Raw genomic sequence first — 24,693 nt, forward strand, 5'->3', positions numbered from 1 at the left:
CTTGAATTACCACTATAGGTCAGGCACTGGACTAGGTGTTTAGAGTATGACAAAAATAAGCCATCAACCCTGCTCATAATTTACTAAGAGATGTGTAAACAAAAATGGACACATGGAGCAAGAAGTGCTGTATCAGAAGTTATATAAATCTCTGGTATTCATCACTGGCTTCATTGGGGTCATCCAGGGAGCTTTGAAAAATACTGATGCCTGAAAGAATCCAGACTCAAAAGACAATGTAATGTATGATTCCATGCCTATGAAATATCCAGAACAGGCAAATCCATAGAGGCAGAAAGTAGATTAGTGGTTGCCAAGGGCTGGGGGGTGGGGGTGGGGATAGGAAAGGGGAATGACTACTAATGGGTATGAGGTTTCTTTTTGGGATGAAGAAAATATTTTGGCATTAGTGACAATAGTTGCAGAACACTGCAACTATTCTAAAAACCATTGAATTGTACACTTTTAATGGGTAGATTTTATGGCATGCAAATTATGTCTCACTAAAGCTGTTACGAAAAAGAATGCTGATGCACAGCTCTCACCCTTAGGGATACTGGTTTAATTGGCCTGGAGTGTATCATGGGTTTTGGGATTGTAGAAACTCCTCTATGGACTCTATCATGCAGCCCAGGTTGAGGATCACACCAGCCTTTACATGCAGTGGTGGATTGGGAAAGGCTTCTGGTGGCAGCAGATGCCCCAACCAGGGTCTGAAGGATAAGCAGGTCACTTGCCCTCCCATAGGTGTGACTAAGCCTTGACGCAACACAAGAATAGTCTGCTGTTGCTAATTGGCCAGGATTTTGCCAATATCTAGGCATCAACCTATTTCAGCAACCTAGTCAATAAGGCTTCTAGATAGTTAGCAGGATTTTATTTTTTCACACTTAAGCCATCAGTGTGTACCTCGTTTATGCATATACTCCAAATATGATGTGTAGTGAAGTTTTTAGAATTTGGCAGGGGAGTTGATCAAGCCAGTGAACAAATCAAATCTTGAATAGCTTTGGCTCATAGATGACTTACTGTTTGATCTGATAAATTGCTGAACTTTTTTGCTATCCCATATCTGGCAAGTGACTAGTTATATAGAGCCAGAACAATTTAGCAAAGGAAAGTCCTTATATGTCAACCCCATTTTTAGTATTCTAAAAACTACAAAACACATCAAAAGCCCTTTAATTATGATTATATTTGCAACAGAAGATGACAGTTTGGTCCAGGAGAGAATTGGGGAAATCACTCAGAGTTAGAGACATGGACCCCACTTCACAATCCACAGCCTGAAATTTAGACTACGAGGCTGAATTATCAAATTACTGATTAAAATCGTTACCATCTCAGGTGACTATTAATGTTCTAGTGCTTCTCAGCCTCCTATTACTTCAGCATTTAGAATATGATGGTAGTAGACAAAAGCTTTCTCATTAGCTGATGAGGACTATAGAAACTCCACAAGAGCAAAACAGAAGGGTCACAAAAGATGACAAGAAAGAATAAAAGGAAGAAGAACAGAGAGAAGGCAGCAGGGATAACTGCACTACAGAAATACAGATTAGAAGTGGCTGCTCACAGACTCAATAGACAATAGATAACACTTCCAAACCTTTGTCCTCATGAGCATGACTTGTGTCCTTGTTAAAACACAGATCAGCAGTGCCAACACCAAAGAATCAAGTTCAGCAGGCCTATGGCAGGGACCCAGAATCTGAAGTTTTACATGGTCCACTAAGATGCAAATGGTCCCCAGCCCACACTGTGAGAAACTCTGTGGTAGAATACAGATGATCATGAGGGAATAACAGTACTAGTGATATACATAGTTCATGAAACATAAATCATTTTTATTACATTTTATTATTTGCTCATGACACAATCTTATGAGATAGATTGGGCAGATATTGTTTTCCCATTTTACAAATGAGTTCATTGAGGCTTGAAGAAGCTAAATTATTTGCCCAAAGCTGCATTATAGTAGATGATAGCATCAGAATGAAACTCAATTCGTTTTTCTCTTAGATGGCCATGCTTTCTACTAAACCAAGAAACACACTAGAAGAGTGTTTATCTATCCGTCCATCTGTCTGATTCTGTGCCTGTCACCAAATTTCTCTCTTATAAGGACAGCAGTCATATTGGATTCGAGCTCACCTGAATCTAGTTTGACCTCATCTTAATTTAACCAATTCTGTGTGCAATGACCCTATTTGCAAATAAGGTCATGTTCACAGGTGTTGGCATTAGAGTGCCAACATATCTTTTGGAGGACATAACTCAACCCATGACAAATGTATAGTATATGTTGTCCCTAAGGTGTTGAATTCTGAGGGTGTAGAAGACAGCAAACCCCAAATTCTCAACTCCTCCAACCTGGTGGACATCTCCCTGTGTGTGGGCATGGCTCTGAGGGGGGAAAGGACAGCCTGGGAAGCTGTGCCCTCACCTGCATCCTTTATCTCATTTGACCCTTGGGACTGCTGAGCTGCTGCTTTGAGAATAAATCAAAGTAAAAGTGACTGCTTTAGCTTCCTGGCCTGCTCAAGCAAATACCAATGCAATAGTTCAGCTTAAAGAACAGAAATTTATTTGGTTACAGTTTTGAGGCTAAAAGAAAGTTCAAATCGAGGCATCATCAAGGTGATGCTTTCTCCCCAAAGACTGTGGCATCCTGTGGCTGGCTACTGGAGATCCTTGGTCCCTAGCTTGTCACATGGCAAGGCACATGGTGGCATCTCCTGCTCTCTCCCTTCTGTTCTGGGTTCTATTGACCTTAAGCTTCTGGCTGCTCCCTCTGTGGCTTTCTCTCTGAATTTCACTCACCTTATAAAGGACTCCAGTAATAGGATTAAAACCATCCTGATTGAGGTGGATCACACCTTAACCAAAATAGCCTCATCAAAAAGCCCTACTTGGGTCCACACCCACAGGAATGGATTAGATTTAAGAACATACTTTTCTGGGATCCATATAGCTTCAAACCACACAGTGGTCACTGCAGTAACTGCAGTGACCTCAAACCTGGACCAGACTACATGACTTGGTTTCATGCAACTGTAATCAACTGTTCCTTTTTTTATCTCCACTGCTTTGTAGACCTTACCAGCAGAGCTACAGGCACCACATAGAGGAAGAGTCTCTGTGGGAGGCCTTGCCTCACTTCTCGCTTTTCACTCGTTTCTCTTCCCCACCCCCTTTATTCCAACTTTTCAGATCTTTGATCCTGGTAGTCATGTGGTCGTATTAACATTGAATAAAATCATTCATTGTTTCAAGAAAATATTGTTCAAGTATCTCCTACATGCCAGGTATGGTTCTGGGCACTGAGGATCAGCAGTGAACAAAACAACCCAAAATCCTATCTCTGGGACACAGACATTGGGCGGTATATTCAATGGTGCAGAGTGCCCCAGAGAAAATAAAGCAACCAAGAAAGGGTGTGAGGAGTGCTAGGGGGTCACTTTAAACAGGTGGTCAGGGAACGCTTCACTGAGAACGTGATGTTGGAAGAAAAGTCCTAAGGAGGTGGTATTGGAGTAAATACCTGAAGGAGGTGACGGTGCAAGTCAGGCAGATATTTTTGGGAATATAGCGCCAGGTGGAAAAAACAGCAGGTGATTGAGCCCTGAGCTTGGATGTTTGGGGAACAGTGAGGAAGCTGAGGTGGCTGGAGAGGAGTGGGAGGGAATGTCACATAGGGCATTGCAAAGTTCCCATATGTCATTGCAGGGTGCCTATGATATGCCCCACCACAGTATGGCTTGAAGAGAAAGTCTTCATTCATTGAGGATCAAATGGCTTTTTCTTCATTCCCCCACAATAAATATCCTTTTTGTCTCCTTCTGTGAGCATTTTCTGTGATACCTCAAGCCCAGGCCTACCTAGTCCGCTTTGGATGAGCCCCACTGCTACTCTTACCTGGTTTGGGTATATATCTGGGGCTATCTTGATGTGATCCACCTTCAGTGATGCCAGCCATGTCCAGTTTCTAGCATCTGTCATCTGATTTTTAAGAAACATTGGTGTTACACCAAATAATAACTAGAAGTATTGCATATTGAGTACCTGCCACATGTTAGCCACTTTAGAGATATTAAATACTATTATTATCCCCACTTTTTAGATGTGTATATTGAAGCTCAGGGAGTGTGAACACCTTGCCTAAGGTTTTACAGCTAAGTAAATGATAGAGCCAAGATTTAAACCTGCGTCTGAGTCAAATGCTCCTCCTTTACCACACCATGCTGCAGATCTCTTTAGATAAGTCACTTCCCCCATGATGTAGTTTCATAGAGTTCCACTTTGAGGGCATGTCTCTGAGAACTTGAGAATTCTGTCTTCTTTTGGCAGGTCCTGACATCTTAGAAGGCAGCAGAACCTCACATTCCTTGATCCTTGCAGTTGCCATAATTTAAATTTTTGGTCTGTTCTAAGAGGAGTTTATGCCTCTTCTGTATAATTGAGTCAAATGCTTTGTCATTTGAGAAATTAATGTCAGCTATTATAAAAGAGCATGATCAGAAAAGTCACTCTTTCCCTTTTGATTACACAGCATCTCCTCTTCCAATGTTTCCTTCCTAGCGATTCTGCTGACCTTCTTCTTTCTTTTAACTTTTTTTCCCAGAGGACTTTAGTATGTAGCTTTCATTTCAGGATTCTTCTAGGCCAATTCTAAATATTTGGCATGTTTTTGATGCTTCCAACATTGTCATCTGTTTTTTTCCCTTCACACAGTTGACGTCACCTCCCACCATCACCCTTCAGTCAAATGACCTTTGATACCTTTTCCCTTTCATCTACAGTTTAGGGGTCCTAACCATTCCCAGTTTTGATCTTTCTCATTCCCACATCCAAGAAAATATATGTATATATAAAATTAGGTAGAACATTTTTAAAACATCCAGCTGATATATCGTTCAATCTTCTTAAATCATAATGCCCCAGGACATGCTATATCACCCCCTGCTACTAAGTCAGTGGGTTTCAGTGCTTCAAGGAAGGGCAGATAGGTATTGCACTCTAACCATCAAATTAGATTTTTTTATGTCCTCAGGGAGATAGGGGCCTTGAAAGTCAAGGATCTCTAAGTTCCCAAAATTATTTTGTATATGAGACTGCTCCCATTAATTAGGAGATTTTAAGATGCTCCTTCCTATCCACCACCATCCATGGCAATAGGGGCCTCAGATGGAGATGAGAACCGTAATTAGGGTTTCTCAACTTCATCACTATTGTCATTTTAGGCTAGATGGTTCTTTGTTGTGGGGAGCTGTCTTGCACCTTGTAGGATGTTTAGCAGCATCCTTGGTCTCTTCCCTCTGGATGCCAATAGCATACCCTCCTTCCAAGTCGTGACCATCTGTCCCCTGGGGGGGCAAAATTACCCCTGGATGAGAACAACTGAGTTATATAGCAGTAAAGAATGCCATGCATTGCATCCACATCCAAGGATAGAGGGTAAATTTTGAGCCCCTCTCTTTACATACTTGTCCCAGCTCAGGCCTCAAATCTTCTACATGATGTGAGATGAGCGTCCTCCCCTGTTGACCACTGCGAAGACCCTGAAAGCCATGTCCTTTCATGCATAATACATGCCCTTCTTTGTATTCAGCCTTGTTTCTGATACTAAAATTACATCCTGTTTCTTTTTTCTAGAGCCCCACGGGCAATGTCTAGAACTTTCTGTGCCCTTATATTATTTGTATTACCTGTTCTTAGATGTGCTTTTCCCCATTGGTGTGATTTTAATTAGTCCTTCCTGGCTTCCTTTCCCTACCCTTGTCTTTCTTCCCTCCCATGCTGCCTCCCCTTAGTTGAAAATTCTTCCTTCTGCTCTTCCCTTTGCCTCTTCTTTCTGGAACTGGGCCCATCTCTGTTGGTTCTGCTATGCCCTTTCTCTTGTGTTTTGTTCTCCATCAGTTTCTTGGAGTTCCCCATCCCTGGTCTACTCCACCTTCACCACATTATCCTCCTCTGAGGAATCTGATAAAGTCATCTCTTCTGAAGAAGGAAAGGTTCAGCCTTCCATCCCAGCCCCATATCTCTACCTGTTACCCCTTGTTCCCCCTATAGCAACTTTCTCTGTTTCTCTGTTTGTTTTTGTTTCCTGTCCACTGCCAGGTTCATCACTCTTCTGTCATCATGCCATTCCTTTCCCACACTTGGCACATGTCTGTGGACCTCCCCTTGCCAGCTGTGGCACCTTGCTACCCCTACATGAAGAGCAGCTGGAGGCTGGGCAGGTGGGTGTTGAGGAAGCACACAGCTCTGGGAGTCATTCAGACAGACAGGAATATGGTGCTTACCTTCTGCTTTCCTTGCCTGTGTAAACTGGGGTCATAAAAGTACCTCATCCACAAGGGCACTGGAGGATTAAATGAGGTAACAGATGAACAACCATTTTGTGGTGTACAATGTTTGGTACTTTCTAGACCATGAACTCTGGTATCTAGTGGATACAGAGTGAACGTTTGTCAAGCAACCAAAACTTTGCATCACCGACATCCAACCCAGGGCCTGGGGCACAGTAAGTGCTCAAGGCCAAAATGGTCTTGAACTGAACTTCCCACATGAGATTCAGACAGTCCAGGCCTCAATCCCAACCCCTACTCTCTTCAAACCTGTCCTCTATTCTACAATTTTCTTCCTAAAGGAAACAAAGCTGTTCCCTGAGCATTCTACATGGAATCCTCCCCAAAGCATTTCTGTTGCCTGCTCTAGTACAGCCTCCAAAAATAATTCCATTATTTCCTGATGATCTGAGGCTTCTATTAAATTCCTTTACTTTCTGAGATTTTAATTATGACAAATGTGTCCCTAGGGTTCATGCCAATTGGATTAGTGATCAGAGTCCCCAGGACATGGTCTCTGTGCCTCTTCTGAAACAGATCTGCACACCAAATCTTCCCTTGCAGGATTCTTCCTGCCCACTTTCTCTGCTCCCCTCCTCCCCCCGCACCCCATTTGGAGGGAGTTCTTACCTTTTCTCATCCTCTGGCTTCCTCTCTGCTTGTAGTTCTCATGAAGGACTAAGGAGAGAAGCTGGCATTATCTGCTGTCTTTTTAATTCCTTATTCCTGCTTCCCTTTCTTCTCTTTCTCCGTCCTCCACCCTGCTGCAGCTCTTTAGATTTTTATTCTGTTCCTTCTGATTGTCAGTCAATTTAATCCTGTCAGATAAACTGATCAGGTGGTATCAACTCATTTGAATGGATGAGGAAACTGAGCCACAAAGACGTTAAGCGACTTGTTCAAATCATGTAGTAGCACATACTGCCAGAGCTAAATACAAAGTGAAGGCTGTGGCTTTTTCACTTGTCCAAATCATAATGAGTTCAAATGGAGCATCAGGGAGAGCAGTAGTGGGTATCACTTAAATTCCTTAAAAGAATTAAGTCCAATCTTGAAGGAGGACTTCAGAAGACTTACCTCTAATATTAGTGCGGAGTGCTGTTTAACATCATTTGTCTTTTTCCTTCATATTTGCCATTTGTTCTTTTAAAAATTATTTGTGTACCTAAACAGGAAACAGTAACTGCAAATGTATATCTCTTCCAACTTACAAAGTCCTTTTATAGCCATCATTTCATTTGAGTCCTCAAACAACCTTGTGAGGAGGGTATTATTGACCCCATTTTACAGAGCATGAAACTGATGCTCAGAAAGCTTTAATGATTTAATGCCACATGCTCGGCTAAGAAAGGGAAGAGCCATGCTTTAGACACCTCTCCTTTAGACTCCAAATCTCATGCTCATTCAATTTTAGCATTCGACTTCACACATGAAGGGATTGCATTTCTAAAACCCACTCAGCTCAGTTTATGAATATTTACTGTTAAGAGTAGAAATGCATCAAATTCACTGACAAACAAGGTAAAGGCAAATCAGTAATATTATGTTTAGCCATTGATCTGAATTGGCGCCACATGCAAAATTAGAATTCATTACAGGTAATAGGTCTTTCTCATGACTTGGCCTTACTGGATCTTATTATCTTGGAAATAGCACCAAAATAAAAAGACTTGGGGTTTAATATAGTCGTGAAACAAGTTGATTTAGTCCCTAATTGAGCACAGTGGATCAAGGCCAGCCCCTGGCTGCTTACCCTGAAAGACTGTGGCAGGGTCTGGGGGACCAGACTGGGTTCTGGAGAGCTTCCATGTGAACCACTGGCATATTCGGTACTAGGGGTTTGATGAGGATTTCCGTAATGAAGTTAGAAGCCAGGAAGAGCTGAAACTGAATTGCACAGCTCTTTGAAAACTCAAACCTTATTTATATTAATCACTGGAATCGATTTAAGCACCAAGTCAAAATGCCAAATGCCTGAATCCACTTTGTACAGGGAGATGTGGGTTCCTGTAAGCCAGGAGTTCTTAATCTTGGGTCCATGGATAGACTGTAGGTGGCCTGTGCATGACCCGAAGGTTGTGGGGGGTGCATGTTGAGAGGATATATGCATGTGTGCATATTTGTGGATAGAGGATTTGTAAATTTCATGAGTTTCACAAAGGGGGAGAGAAAAGGTTAGCCACTGGTGAAGAAGGCAGTTGACTCTCAGGAAGTGAGGATGTCCACCAGGAAAAAGCGGGGACAGAAAAAGGTCCCAGGCAGAATCTAGGAAATCAACCGATTATAAGATATGTCACATGTTTTAACAAAATGATTCTCAAGCAGCCACTTGAATCACAGATGGCATGATTGGATTTCATGAAGGGCAGTTTTAATAGTGCTTTTTGACCTGGAGCCCATGGATGCGCCATGTGAGGTCCATAAACCCCCTGAAATTGGTTTCAAAATTTGGATGTATGTGCATATGAACATATTTCTGGGGAAAGGAGCTCTAGCTTTCATCAGAGTCTTAGAGATGGCCCTTGATCCTCCAGAAGGTTAGGAACCAATGAGCAGGACGAATTATGCATGAAGCTTTGAACTTCTGGCAGACACAGTGATCCAGGTTCCTTCCTATATCCTTCTACTCCTCTTGTCCTTAATCTCTCTCTCTTTCTTGCTCTCTTAATTTGACAAATCAGTGCATTCAGTGCAGAGAGATGCAGTCCAATCTGAATACATGAGAGCAAAGAGGGTAGAATTCAAAGGGATGATTCTGAGGGGACTTAATCCAAAAAGACTTCCCAGAAGAGGCCTCTTTTAAAGTGAGGTCTCGCAGGTCTACTCAATACTTGAGTCCTGAACTGTCAGGCAGGAAGAAGTCTACTTTGGCAGAGAGGCCATAGATAGGAGGGCTTGGGCTGACTACATCATTGAGTATCAAGTTCACATGCAAGACAAGGGATTTCCCCTTTGATTGTGTAAGACACTATAAATGAGGAAGGCCATTGCCAGATGGAACACTTCATGAGCTATTTATCATTATAAAGTGGGCAAGAGGAATTGACTGACCTGGTGGGTTAATCGGAATTCTGAGTAGTGAAGTCATCACATGATAATTCAGAGCTCAAGATTTCCAAGCCTCTGTCTTCATTTATAATATAAATATTTACTTAACAACATTTTGGATTTAAATACAGAATCATAATAAGTTTCTCCCCTTGCTGAACTGCTAGGAATTGATTTTCACCTAGTTGTGTGGATGGCACTTAGCCTTCAGTGTTTCCAAGAACCATCCATGAGGCATGAGTTACTGTGCTATAATTTGCACCTTGCCAGGGTTTCTAGCTTTCATAAAGGAAGCTGTCCTTGGCATCAGTGGGAAGTCTCCAGGAACTGACTAGATCTGTGACAGAGCTGCTTCAGAATCATCTGGAATTCAAATGGTGCTCTTCAGTTTCCCAATTCATTTCCAGAAAGAGGAGGAGACTGTTGCAGGTGTGCTCCCATTTATGTAATAGGAGTACTTCTGGAAATCAGTATGGAAATTACATGCACATGCACACACACAATGAGACATTAAATTAACATAATGTGGTCACCATTGAAGGACAAGTTTTTGTAAAGTGAAATGTCTTTTTGTGGTGTGAACATCACCCCTGATTTTATAAGCACTGTTTCTGGTATATTGAGTTTTCTTAATCTGAAACATAGCCATATGTGAGCCCAGGGAAACAGCAATTACATTCTTCATGTGTTCGGGCTGATCATGTCAATATTTTCACAGGGCCTCTCTAATTCTTTTAAGTTGGGAGCAGATGACCCTGTAACATGAATAATAAACTATGAAAATTGAGCATACAAGAAATAATTAGTGTTATAATCAAATAAAATTTGCAACAAAGTTCATGTAATACATGTCTAATGATTTGTGTGGTAATTGGGCCAAAAGATTAAGTGGTTTCTGTAAATGATTGTAATCAGTGTGACTCTTGCAGGTTAATCAACATTTTCTAGGGATAGAGTGTTGAAGAGTCTGTTAAAGAAAACTGCCTTACAGCCTCTTCAAGCCCCCCTAGATCTATGACTCATGGAGAGTCAATCCTTTCCTTCCTTCAGCTAGGCATGCCCATAGTCTAGCTTTCAAGAAGTTCCTGATTGACTGAGATGTATTATGTCAGACCAAACCCTGTAAGACCAAACAAGGTTAAGCCACTCACCTCAGAACACTGGTTCCTCAACTTGAGAATGAGCCAGGATTCCCTGGAAAGTATGTTAAACAGATTTCCAGGCCCTCCTCCCAGAGCTTCTCAGAGCTTCTGATTCAATAGTCCTAGGGTAGGCTTCAGAATTTGCATTTCTTGCAAGCTCCCAAGTGATGCTGATGCTGAGAACCACTGGCTTAGAAGAAGGGTTCTACTGCTGAAGCCTCAGCCTCCAATGGCTAGTTAAGAGAAGACGTCTAAGCAGTGGCCAGTTTTACCCTCTAGCATGGGGTGAGAATTGGATGTGGTGGCAGTCAGCTACAGGGTCTGCCCCATCTCCTCACTCTCCCTGACCCTAGGGTCTTACTTGCTTTCATGGTTTGCCAGTGTGAAACTGTTATGGACTGCAGAAGAGCCATGATCTTTTAACACAGTCTTGTTGGGTGGAAACTTTTGATTAAATGTTTCCATGGAGATGTGACTAACTCAACTGTAGGTAAGTGAAATCTTGGATTAAATTATTTCCATGGAGGTGTAGGCCCTACCCATTCCGGGTGGGTCTTGATTAGTTCACTGGACTACTTAAGAGAGTTCAAGAGCCAACACAGATGCTGACGCTTGGAGACACTTGGACATGCAGACAGAAAGACATTTGGAGATGCTAAACTAAGAGATAAAGCCCTGAGTTTGCCCCAGAGAAACTAAGAGAGGACCCCCAGATGCTTAGAGAGAAACGCCCTGGGAGAAAGAAACAAGTACTCACAGGAGCTGAGAGACAGGAGCAAAGACAGAAGCCCAGAGATATTTTGGAGAAAGCCGTTTTGAAACACAATCCAGGAACAAAGGACCAGCAGACACCAGCCATGTGCCTTCCCAGATGACACAGGTATTCCAGATGTCATTGGCCTTTCTTCAGTGAAGGTATCCTCTCATTGATGTCTCAGTTTGGACACTTTTATGGCCTCAGGGCTGGCCCCAAGAGGCTGATACAGAAACATTTTGGAGAACGCTGTTTTGAAATGCAACCTGGGAGCAAGCGGACACCAGCCATGTGCCTTCCCAACTAACAGAGGTTTTCCAGACGCTAATGGCCTTTCTCCAGTGAAGGTACCCTATTTCTGATGCCTTACCTTGGACACTTTATGGCCTTAAGACTAACTGTGTAACCAACTAAAGCCCCTTTATAAAAGCCAATCCATCTCTGGTGTTTTGCAAACAGCAGCATTATCAAACCAGAAGGAACAACATGGATTCCTTGATTTGTCCAAAAATAATTTACTCAGCACTTACTAAGATAAAGCACAAGACTAGACATTGGAGATAGAAAATGAATCAGACATGGGAGACATGGGTACTGCAGAAGAGAAGCTTATACCAGAAGGTATGATGAGCCATGAACACCAGTGAGGATCTAGGTTGACAGTGCTGAGTGCATAGAAGAGGTACAACTACTCATCCAACTACCTCCCCCTGGTTCATTCACCTCCCACTTTACCAAAGGACAGTTTTCTGCATTCTTTCTCCATAGTCATCCAACACCTCTTGCTTCATTCTCAATCTCAGCTGATGACCTTACTTTTTACTTCACTGAGAACACTGAAACAATCATAGAAGAAATTCTGCAAGCTGCCACGACCATATCTCCCCAACTACTTGTACCTGAACCAATTCCAGCCGTCTTCCCCATTACACTGGGTGAATTTGCTATACTCTGGCCCAGGCCAATTTTTCCAGTGGTGCCCTAGATCCCATCCCCTTCACCTACAAGGGACTCCTCTCTTGTGATTCTTCCTCCCTCTTTCCTCATCTATTTTTCTCATACCACTGGCTCTTTGCCATCAGCATGGAAACATGAAATAATATCTCTTAATGTGAAACCACACAATACTGATTCTCTTGACCCTTTTCTAACAAAACTCCCCCAGAAACTTGCCTATAATCGTTCTCTCCACTTCTACCCCTCCCATTCTCCATTGAACCCACTGTAGTCAGGCTTTCATCCCCCTCAATCTACTCTTGTTAAGGCGTCCAATGATTCCCTTGATGTCAGTTCCAATGGTCCTTCCTCAGTTCTCGAAGCAGCAACATTTGTCTCACTTGATCATTTCCTCCTTCTTCAAACATGCTGTCCACTTGGCTTTCAGCACACCACACTCTTTGGGTTTTATTTTTGCCTCACTGGCCACTGACTTCTCAGTCTTCATTGCTAGTTACTCCTCCTCTTTCTGTCCTCTAAACATCATGGAGTACCCCAGGGCTTAGTCCTTGGCCCTCTCCTGTTCTCTACTTATGTACCCTTCCTAGGTAACCTCATCTGGTCACATGGCTTTAAATACTTTGAAAATATTGATGTCCCCAAAATTCCTCTAATGAATGTGTAGCTTCAAATTGTGATCAATGTTCTGAGAGAAAGGCACACTGTGCTGTAAGATCATACACGGGAGGTTCTTGTCCTAGCTTAGAACAGGGGTTGGCAAGGTGACCTGTGAGACAAAATACACCCTAAGACTGTCTTTGTAAATAATGTTTTATTGGAACCCAGCCATGCTCATTAGTCTACATATTGTCTAAGGTTGCTTTTTTGCTATAGAGGACTGCATGGTGTGCAAACTTGAAAATATTTAGTAGCTGGCCCTTGACAGGGAAAACTTGCTGACCTCTGGGTTAGAGGATCAGGAAGCAGATGATATTTGAGTTTAGGTCTGAAAAATGAATAGGACTTGTACAGGCAACCAGGGAATCAGAGAATCTGACAGAAAGCAAGTGGGGCTGGAGAATGAGATCAAGTGGGGGAGCACGTCAGATGCGGCTGGTTAAGGATAGAGGCAGTTGTGTGCCTCAAAAATGTCCCACAGCAGTGCTTCCAAAAATTTTGTGTGCATGAGATGCACCTGCAAAAATGCAGATTCTAATTCATTAGGTCTGTGCTGGGGTAATTCTGCATTTCTAACAAGCTCCCAGGTGACATCTGTGTGGCTGGTCTGCAGATCACACTATGAGTAGCCAGCCACATGCCCACTGGGAAGGGCATGATCTCTTTTAAATCTGAGTGGTTGGATGAGGAGCATGATGGGGAGGAAGGAGTCAAGGATGATTCCAGGTTTCTGGCTTGAGTGAGTGTGCCAGTTTTGATATTTTATGTCCCCCCAAAAGCCATGTTCTTTAACACAATCTTGTGGTGGCAGAGTTACTAATCTTTCTGATTAGGGTGAGACCTTTTCATTGAATGTTTCCACGGAGATTTGACCTCACCCATTCAGGGTAGGTCTTGATTAGTTTACTGGAGTCCTTTAAAGGGAGCTCACACAGAGAGCAGAGAGATGAAAATGCACCAGGATATGCTAAGTCAAGGCCCAGATGCTTGCTGATGCTTGGAGGCACTTGGAGATGAGGACAGAATGAGGTTTGGAGATGCCAAGTTAAGAGATGAAGTCTAGAGTCTGTTCCAGAGAAGCTAAGAGAGGACCTCCAGATGCTTGGAGAGAAACGCTCTGGGAGAAAGAAGTAAGGACACACAGGAGCTGAGAGAGAGGAGCAAAGACAGAAGCTCAGAGACATTTTGGAGAAAGCCATTTTGAAACCAGAACCCAGGAGCAAAGGATGAGCAAACACCAGCCACATGCCTTCCCAGCTGGCAGAGGTGTTCTGGATGCCATTGACCATTCTTCAGTGAAGGTATCCTCTTGTTGATGCCTTAATTTGGACACTTTTATGGCTGTAGAACTGTAAATTTGTAGCCAAATAAATCCCATTTATAAAAGCCAATCCATTTCTGGTATTTTGCATAATGGCAGCATTAGCAAACCGGAACAGATTTGTGCCACTCACTGGGATGGGAAGACTGGGAGCTGACCAAGTTTGAGGATGGAGATGATGAGCTAAGTCTCAGATAAGTTGAATACAAGGTGCCCTTGGGATATTTAGGTATAGGCCAGCAGTTAGTTGAATATTCAAGTTCAAAGCTGGAAGGGGTATTTATTTTAAGGGAGGGATTTTCAAAATTAGAGGAGTAAGACTTCAGCATTTTCATAGGCCGAGAGGGACGATCCAGGTAAAGGTACAAGAGAAGGTGCTAAGTGATAGCGTAAAGTTTTATAAGGATGAAGCTGGAAGAAAAGTAGATGGATTTGCTACCCTTAGATAGAAAGAGGAATACCTATTCTTCTGAGATGGAGGTGAAAAAGTTAAGAATGGGTATTGATGCAGATGTGTTGGGAGGAGGCATGAAAAGAGAAGCAAGGTCATCTGCTGGCATGTTTGTGTGTGCATGTGTGCAAAATATCAGCAATACATGTCTGCTGATAAAATTTCACTTTATTTTATTTTCCTCTAAGTATTGTGGTTAAGTAATGTGGTGGAAAAAGTATGGGACTTGGAGAGAATCAAGAAACCTGGGTTTTTGTATCAACATTGCTGTTGATTTACTATTTAACCCTTCCCCTCTCTAGGCCTCAGTTCCCTCACTTGAAAAATGAGAGGGGTGGGAATTGCTGATCTTTAAGGCATCATCCAGTTTTATGGTTTTGACTGAATACAGTAAAAGATTTGTACATTTAGCATATAGATAAATAACAGAAAAATATTTACATTTTATCTTGGGTCTTAATGAGGAATATTTACTCTAAATGGAATTGGAGTATTTTAGTAGTTCTGTGATCAGAAATTTAAATTAAAATTCTTAGCTAAAATCACCCTAAAGGTAATCAATGCAATATAAAGGCTAAGAAATTCTTAAGGATTTAGGTCTTGTAGAATTTCTGATGAAGGATACACAAACATATACAGCATCTATCATTGCCAAGGAGTTTGGTACTCATGACTCCATCTTCACAAAAGGCCCTGGGAGAGTGTTACTCTCTTTAAGACAGTGTAGAAACTGAGGCAAGGAGATTGTGACTTGCCTAGGACCCTGGGGGGACGCTTGCAGTCCTGTTCATTAAACTCAGGAGCCTAAAGAAGAGTCTGATTTGGTTGATTTTCTTTACATGAAGTGAAGGCATTTGTATTGAAGTATCCTCTACAGTTAATGACATAAAGTATATGATATCAATAAGTTTCTTTTCTTTCAGGTGATAATTGAGATGTTCCTTATAAGCAGAGACCATGGCCAACTTATCTTGATATTTCCTACAGTTCCTAAAACACATTGTAGGAATAAAAAAAGTAGTTGTATTGGAAATTATTTTTGATTTTTTTATTAGCTGAAGTCCATAGTTTACATTAGGATTCACTTTTTGTGCTGTAAAGTTCCATGGGTTTTGACCAAAGCATGGTGTCATGTAGCCACCATTAAAGTAGCATACAGAAGAGTTTCACTGCCTTAAAAATTCCCTGTGAGCCACCTATTCATACCTCCCTCTCTCTGCCACCCCTGAACCCCTGGTGGTCACTGAACATTTTACTGTCTGTGTAATTTTGCTTTTTCCAGGATGTCATATAGTTGGAATTATACAGTATGTAGCCTTTTCAGACTGGCTTCTGCCACTTAGCAATATGCATTTTAGGTTACTCCAGGTCTTTTCATGACTTGATAGCTCCTTTATACTTGTTATTGAATAATATTCCATTGTATGGGAGTATCACGATTTGTTTATCCATTCACCTGCCTATTTAAGGACAACTTGGTTGCTTCCAGTTTGGGGGTGATTATGAAGAAAGTTGCTAGAAACATTCATGTGTAGGTTTTTGTGTGGATATATTTCTATATATTTCTTAAAACACCATTTTTTTTACAAAATAAAAAAAAATAGGTTTTTCCCAGCTAAGTTCTGGCCATAATCAGGAAGGCAATGGCTGATCCCCAGGTTCGGAGCTTTGCTTACAGAGATTGTGGTTCTTAAGCTGAGTTTCTGGCAGGAAATTGGTTCTCTCTCAGCCCACTGCCTGGAATGAGAAGGTGAATCTTGGACTTTACATTAAGTTGTCGTGTGCCAGTGTAACTCAAATTCTGCTTTTCTGTTTTCCCATCTGGACGTTCGGAGCAAGGGTGCCGCCTACTACCTACTGCAAAAGCTTTCGTGACATTAACTCTTAAATACATTGAGCTCTTAGATGAAAGGTGCTATATATATGCAAACTTTTATCATATACACACTAGGTATTTTTAGCCAAGATGAATTTTATGATCAAAATAAAGTGAGTTTGTAAAGTACTAGTTAATAAATATAAATGGAAATAATAAAACTTACCTGCCTCACAGGGGAGTTAAAAGAAGTAATTGATGCTTATAAAGTTCCTTGAAGTCATTGAATTTAGAGTCTAGAATTGGCAAGGTATGATTACCTTCCTTATTATGTGTTATCATTAATATGCACACATATTTTCCAATTCAGCTGCATAGCTGGGACTTGTTTAAAATGAACAAACCTTTTAAAATGAGTATTTTGGAGGCTACCTTCTATTTCCTCTTGAGTTTTGACTCATTTGGGAGGGCACCAATTGAAATGGGCTCTGGTCTCACCCAAGTACACACTGCCACCTGCATTTTATAATTTTAGTAATATGTCTTGCATTTGTGGCAGGAAGAACTTAAATAACCTTATGTTATCAGTCACTCAAGCTTGACAGAAATCAGGAACCAAATAAAAAGGAGGACAGATTTTTCTATGTCTAACAAGGTTACCTCAGATGGCCTGACATTCTCTGTGACATTTGCTTTAAAAACATCCTTCCAGCTTCATTAAACTCCATTTGGTCTTGATTTTCACACTCCCAAATGATTGGTGATTGGCCTTAGTGTTGGAGGGAGAGGGAGGACGAGTGAGTAAATGGGGCGGTGGGGGTGGAGGTCGTGGGACATGGCAAAGATATAACCAGTGGTCTGTAGGCAAAAAAAAAAAAAAACCTTTGGAATTTTTAGACACATTTATTTGCTGAGAGGGCAGATACAACTAGTTCGGATTAAAAAGGAATAGCCCGCTTAGGTGCATACTGTTCCAAAGAACTGAGAACAAAATGCCTCTGCCCTCAACCCAAGTTCCCCTGGTCAGAGTATACCGGGGAAAACAGAATGAAATGGCTGTTTTTGTAATTCAAAGCCACTTGAATACTGTTCACTGTAAATTTTTTTCCACTTTGCTTGTAGAGTTGAAAGTGTTATATAAAATGGAGGAGGGGAAAAAAAAAAAAGAAAAGAAATGCCTCCTGACTCCCATTCCATGACTTCACATCAAACACATAGAATCGGATCACCCTGGATCTATTTAAGTATATTGCAAATTAGATATTCCAGAATGTCCTTTGTTCTTCTAAAGTGAAGTTAGGCATTTCTCTCTCACCACCTTAAACACACTGAATCATACAGGAAATAGGAACGGTGATAATGACAGCCCCTTACACACCACACACACACACACACACACACACACACACACACACACACACTATTAACATTCAAATAGCCAGATGTGAGCTGAATTTTTCCTCTTTGGGGGTGGCTGAAAAGGAGAGAGGAAAGCGAAACAGGTAACAGTAAAAAATGGTGATGGCTTCATTTTGCAGTGTACCCAGGAGGTTCTTTGAAAAAAATGAGAATTAAGTACTAAACAAGTGAATTAACCTTATCTCATTGTTGAAAGACTATTGCAATTATGGGGACTGTATTTTCCAAAACAAAAACTGGATCATGTACTTTGAAACTGGGATTACCTGGAAAATCCAGGATGTATGATATATCCAGCACTCTGATTCCAGTCTCTGTCCTCCACTGAGCTGAAGGAAAACATTTGAAGTGAAGTTCTATGAAGGTTTGTCATGAATCTCATTTCATGTTAAGGGACAATGGACATTTTGAGTTGGAGTCCTGGGGCTGACAGCACATGTGCATAATGTAAATATCTTAATTATCATTCATTATGCATCTTCAGAGGTACATTATTATACATAATTATGCATATGCCTCTAAAGAGATATGGCTCTACCTAAGGTGACCACATTTCCCAAATCCCAAACTGAGAAGCATATGCAGAAATGTGGTCTGACAAGGAGATTGGACTTTTTTTTTTTGAAATCTGGGCTGTCTTGGAAATGATCAAAAATGTCCCTTAGCAGTATCTGCGCCCAATGCACATGCACTTTTTGCTAAATACTTGGGGACTTTCAGCTGGGGCTGAAGTCTGTGAACCCCAAAACACGACAGAATGGGCCTGTTCTTCAGAGAGAAAGGGTCAGAAGGAGGTCATGACTGGGTGACCCTGGAGACATTTGGTTGTGTATCTCTTGCAACTGGGAAGAGCAAAGGAGGCTGGTGGCAGAAGCTTTAGGAGCAAGAGAACAACAAGGCCTCCATTTGGGAAGGGGAAAGGGAGGGAAGGAAAAAGAGAAACAAGTATTTCCAAGGGCAAGGTAGTACCCTGAGATGATTCCTGCTTTCGCTGGAGGCTGGGGTTGGGGCTTGCTGTGTGTTAGCACACAAGCATAACGTGGATGGCTGCTGGGGTTCCAATAGGAAGTGAGACACATGGGCCTGGGAGACAATAAACACAAAGGAGAAATTTACTAGAAAACATAACACTCACAGCAGTGTGATGTGAGCATCATGTCCATCCATCATGAGGCTGGACCAAGACTCCATGAAACCATCTTGCAAGGACCCTGAGAAGGCTTGCATTGGAATTCCTGATGATAGAACTTACGGGTGTGTCCCTCTAGTACCTCTCCAGAGGATTATGGTATCATGCGACTGCATCACCTTCAACTGATACCCCAATAGCCATGTGGATGTGACCATGTGTGAGAACAATGTTCAGCACTAGTTAGTGTGCTTTCATCCATAGCTAGCATCCCTGCCTTTTTCCAAATGAATTGGGAATCTGTGTCTAACCAAGACACCATCTCATCATTTTTCTCTTGACTAGGCCCAATGTAGAGGTCTGGACTCGTCATCCTGGGAAGGCAAAGGCTGAGATGGGAAATGACCCTGGGTATGCTGGTGAGGGTGAAGGAAATGTCTTTGGCTACTGATACCCCTCCCTGTCCCTCTTGTGTGGGTCTGGTGTCCCAGGGGCTGCCCTACCTGTTGTCCTTGCACTGTCTCACTTCCTCCTCACTTCTAGCCTATGCGATAGATACTAACTCCCCTTACCTACACTTTGTAGATGAGGAAACTGAGGGAGTAAAAGTCTAAATTCATAGAGGCAGAGAGTGGCAGGGACAGGGAGAGAAGCCAGGTCTTCATGACTCAAAGCTTATGTCCCTAATATCCCATTTGCCTCCTTTTCCTACCCCAGAAGGATATAAATAGGTGAATCTGGACTTACTCATTAAATCCCAGGATACAAAAACTAAAGGACCACTCTCTCCCTGTACACATCCTGAAACTGAAAGGAGACACTTGAGAACAAATTAATAAATTAAAAGCAATTGTACTTAGTGTCCTAGGGAACAAAAGTACTGCACATATATATTTGGCCCTCAAGTTGTTGAGGCCAAAAACATTGGTTTAAAAAGAATCTAGATCAGTCCTTGGACACCAGAGAGGAGACAGAGATTGCCATATGACGGAGGACGACTGTGCCAGTTTGGATGTATTAGGTCCCCCAAAATGCCATGTTCTTTGATGTAATCTTGTGGGGGCAGACATATTAGTGTTGATTAGATTGTAATCCTTTGATTGTTTCCATGGAGATGTGACTCAATCAACTGTGAGCAAGATCTCTGATTGGATAATTTCCATGGAGGTGTTACCCCACCCATTCAGGGTGGGTCTAAATTAAATCACTGGAGCCATATAAATGAGCCGACAAACAGAAGGAACTCAGTGCAGCTGAGAGTGACATTTTGAAGAGGAGCAAGCTTGCTACAGCCAAGAAAGGACACTTTGAAGAATACACAGAAGCTGAGAGAGTAGCTGCAGATGAGAGAGAGTTTGAAGATGGCCATTGAAAGCAGACTCTTGCTCTGGAGAAGCTAAGAGAGGACAAACACCCCAAGAGCCACTGAGAGTGACATTTTTGAGGAGCTGCAGCCTAGAGAGGACCATCCTTGGAGAAAGCCATTTTGAAACCAGAACTTTGGAGCATACACCCAGCCACATGCCTTCCCAGATAACAGAGGTTTTCCAGACACCATTGGCCATCCTCCAGTGAAGGTACCCAATTGCTGATGACTTACCTTGGACACTTTATGGCCTTCAGACTGTAACTTTGTAACCAAATAAACCCTCTTTATAAAAGCCAATCCATTTCTGGTGTTTTGCAAAACAGTAGCTTTAGCAAACCAGAACAACCACCATCACCAGAACACTACCAACTCTGGGAGAAAGCATGGCCTTGTCAACATCTTGATTTGGACTTTTAGACTCTAACCTGTGAGCCAATAAGCTCTTGTTTAAGCCCACACATTGTGTTACATTTGTCATAGCAGCGCTGGTAAACTAAGATAAACATTGAGAGGTTTGTAGCTTAGAAATGGGGATCCACAAGCTATATTCTCAAATAAAGCAAAACAAACAAAAATGCTCCCAACCCACCAAAGAACTCACATCTACTCATCTAAATACGGTACGGGCAGCCAAAGCCATGAGTGCTTTGATTTTGGGAGGAAGTCTGTCAGCTCCATGTGGTGTTCCTGGTCATTTCATGCTGGCAAGAAGTAGATTGAGAATTACTTCACTCTTTTGATTAATTTTGAAAAAAAAAAAGGAAATCTTAAGTAATTATTCCTGCATAAATGCAGCTGGTAAAGAAAGTTATTCAAAAATATACATGAAGCGTGATACAAAATATTTCCAAATTTGTAGCCCCTGGTTGGGAAAACCTAAAAGATGGTGCCTTTGGTGGTGGGAAGATTGAAGCTAATAGATTAGATCATGTAGTGAATGATAGTCTCACCCTGGGCTCCTGGAGAGGTCCAGGAAGTTTAGAACAAACCCTATTCTCCTTTTTTGGGGTGGTGGTGGTGATTGTATCTCAAGGAGAACAGTGGCCATGTTCACTCAGAACTCATCATTTGTGGCCCCTAGGCTAGCTGGGTCACTGGAATGACCTGTTTCTTATGTAAAACCTCAGAACACAAGAAATAAGACATCCTTTACCATTTGTTCTATCTCAAAAACCCAGAAACATGCATAAAAGAGGCACACATGTACAATAGATCTGTGGCTTGGGCCCCAAAATGCATCACTCTCGCCTCCTATTCCACTTATCATCACAGGCTGTGCTTTGCTTGAATGCTCAGATCCATTGGGGGTAGAAATCCCAAGCATAGCAACAGTGTCCAAGCAGAAGCAGCAGTCAAATGTCCTTAACTAGCAGAGGAAAGGCTTGAGTAATGATAATCAAGCTCAGAAGCCAAATCAGAAGTGAGTGGAGTTAAAACAGGCAAGACAGGGAGGTAGGAATGGCAAGGAGGGGCAGCAGTCTCTATCTTTCAGTTTTTTTGCACCAGACCTATGGAAATCTACTGCTCCTTGGCAGGCCAGTTGAGTGCTCCTCAGCTAAATAGGAGAAAACCACTGAGAGAAAGCTTCTTGGCATGGATACAGGGCCTGATTTTCCTCAGAAACGGCAGTAACTGCCATTGATGGCTTACCGTATGCCAGACACTATTCCAAACACATTTTCCCATTTAATTTTATTAAGAGATAAGAACAACCCTATGTGGCAGGCACAATTATTATACCCCATTTTACAGATGGGGAAACTGAGGCTCAGCAAAGCTAAGCAACTGTCTTTCCAAAGTCACATGATTTTAGAGCAGCAGGGCTGGAATTATTATCCAGGTACACAATGAATTCTGAGTCCAAATGTTCACCTGCCAGGCCAGGGATGGCAAATTTTTTTCTGTAAAGAGCCGGATAATCAATATTTTAGGCTTTGGGGCCATACAATCTCTGTCACAACTACTCAACTCTGCCATTGTATCACAAAAGCAGCCTTAGACAAGACATAAAGGAATTAGCCTGGCTGTGTTTCAATAAAACTTTAATTATAAAGACTGGCAGGGGCTAAGTGAAAGAAGCCAGACATAAAAGGACAAATGTTGTTTGATTCCACTTATATGAGCAATAAGCAAATTCATAGAGAGAAAGTAGATTAGAGGTTACCAGGGATAAGGGGGTGGGGAGTTATTGCTTAAAGGATACAGAATTTCTCTTCTGGGTGATGAAAAAGTTTTGGTAACAGAAGTAGCGATGATAACACAACATTGTAAAAGTAACTGGTGCAGCTGAATTATACATTTAAAAATCATTAAAATGGCAAAGTTTATGTTATATATACACATTACCATAATCAAATTTTTAACTAGCCAGGCAGTGAGCTGGGTTTGGCCAGAGTTTGTCAACTGCTGAACTAAGCTCTAATGCTCCCCTAATTGCAACAGGAAGTGGCTGCTCTGGTCTTAGAATGAGACGTCCTATAATCACGGACAGTGAGTGACCTATTGGAAGAAAAGGGAACTGAGCAAAAGGGGGTAGGCTTGAGCCCCAGTAGTGCCCCTATCATTCACAGGGAACCTGGGCAAGTTATTATCACCTTTCTGTCTTCATTTCCCTATTTACAAATATAAATGAGAATCCTTGTCCAACCCATCTCACTGGAATATACATTTCCTGAAGACAGGGAAAAATAGATGGCCTACATGTTGGAGAAAGGAATTATCATGCAAATCATATGTGCTTACTTTTCCTTGGACCAGGAAGCGGCTGTCTGGAGCCCACCTAGCTCAGTAATTTCCCCATAGACCACATCCTGGGAGACGCAGATGCCACCATAGATTTTCCTCAGTGGCAGCAGGTGAGTCAGTGGCACTTGCGTATCCATACGAAAGTCAATTCCTAGAGCAATAAACAGAGTCAGGAGCAGCTCCCACACTGTGCAAAAGAACGATGGAAAGACAGCAAACCCAAAAGAGTGAAAATCAGACGAGATAGGGAATTGCCAGGAGAGTCGGTTAAGCTCAGCTTGAGTGGCTAATGCTGATAGCCGAATAAACTGCTGATGTTGATAACATACAGTCTCTCCCAGTGACAGGACTTGTTTACATCAGGTGAGAGAAAGCTCTTGCTTTGCTGAAGCATGCGTTTGTGCCACCATTCAACAGTTCAGTAATACACTTCCTCCTGAAGTGCTAACCACCAAAAGAAAGGACTGCCTTTGGCCTTGCTCTCACATCTGGGCACTGGGCACTGGGCAGAAGGTCTCCAACTAACCCCAGAAAGTTCAGCCTTCCAGAAAGAGGCTGCAATTAGGAGCCAAGGGCCCTGGAGTACATGAGCTGTCATGGTCCACAGAGATGATTTCGTCTAAACTGAGACCTGAAAGGTGCCTGGCAGCAGGACCAGGACTATAACCCAGGTCTCCTGATCCTCCTGCCCAATGAGCTGTATGATCATTGGAATCTGAAGTGTCTACTTCAATAGATTCCTGTGTATGTCAGATACTTTCATTGGAATACCCCGATTTTGGCAGATGAAACTGAGGTAAGAATTTCCTTGCTTAAAAGGGCCTCTACAACTCTGAGTTCCCATGAAATAGCTTAAACAATTAGGTCATAAATAGTGTCGTGTTCTTTTGTCTTTTTTTCCCAGCCATTATTATTTATGGTCAGACTGAAAGGAGTTAAAACTGCTCCTCAATCTGCTTTAAGAGAACAAGGGGTATCTTGTGTAAGATAACTTTTTTTTTTGCTTCCCTTTACTAAACCCAGCCACTCTGTAGTACCTTTTAAACGAATTCCCTGCATTTGGCCATTGAAGTTACTAAACAATAAAATAATTCTTCTGGCTTTGCTTTGCCTATCTATGAAGACCTTGAACACCAAAACCTTGGAGTGACAGGAGATAACAGGCAGTAAGAGTTATATTTTTCCGTAAATGACTTCCAGACATCTGTACCAACTTGCACTGTGCCCTGTATTTTATAAAGTGTCTAAGTACAGTATGTTGTCAACATTGCCAAGGTGTTCAGCTTTATCCTATGCACTGTACACTCGGGCAAACCTGGGATGAGAAGAGGTTAGATAGAGTGAAGAGTCAGGAGGATAGAGAGAGTGAGTAGCTCTAGTACTTCTAGTGAGGTGGCCACAGGACCCTTTCCATCCTCAGTTTTCTCATCTATAGAGTGGGGGAAATAATGAGACCTTCCTCATCGGCTTGAGTCACAGGTGAAATGAGCTAACAGAGCCAGTGCCTGGCAGAGGTGTGCTTGAGGAGCCTTAGC

This window comes from Choloepus didactylus, chromosome X (genome assembly GCF_015220235.1).
Source record: "Choloepus didactylus isolate mChoDid1 chromosome X, mChoDid1.pri, whole genome shotgun sequence".
Lineage (NCBI taxonomy): Eukaryota > Metazoa > Chordata > Mammalia > Pilosa > Megalonychidae > Choloepus > Choloepus didactylus.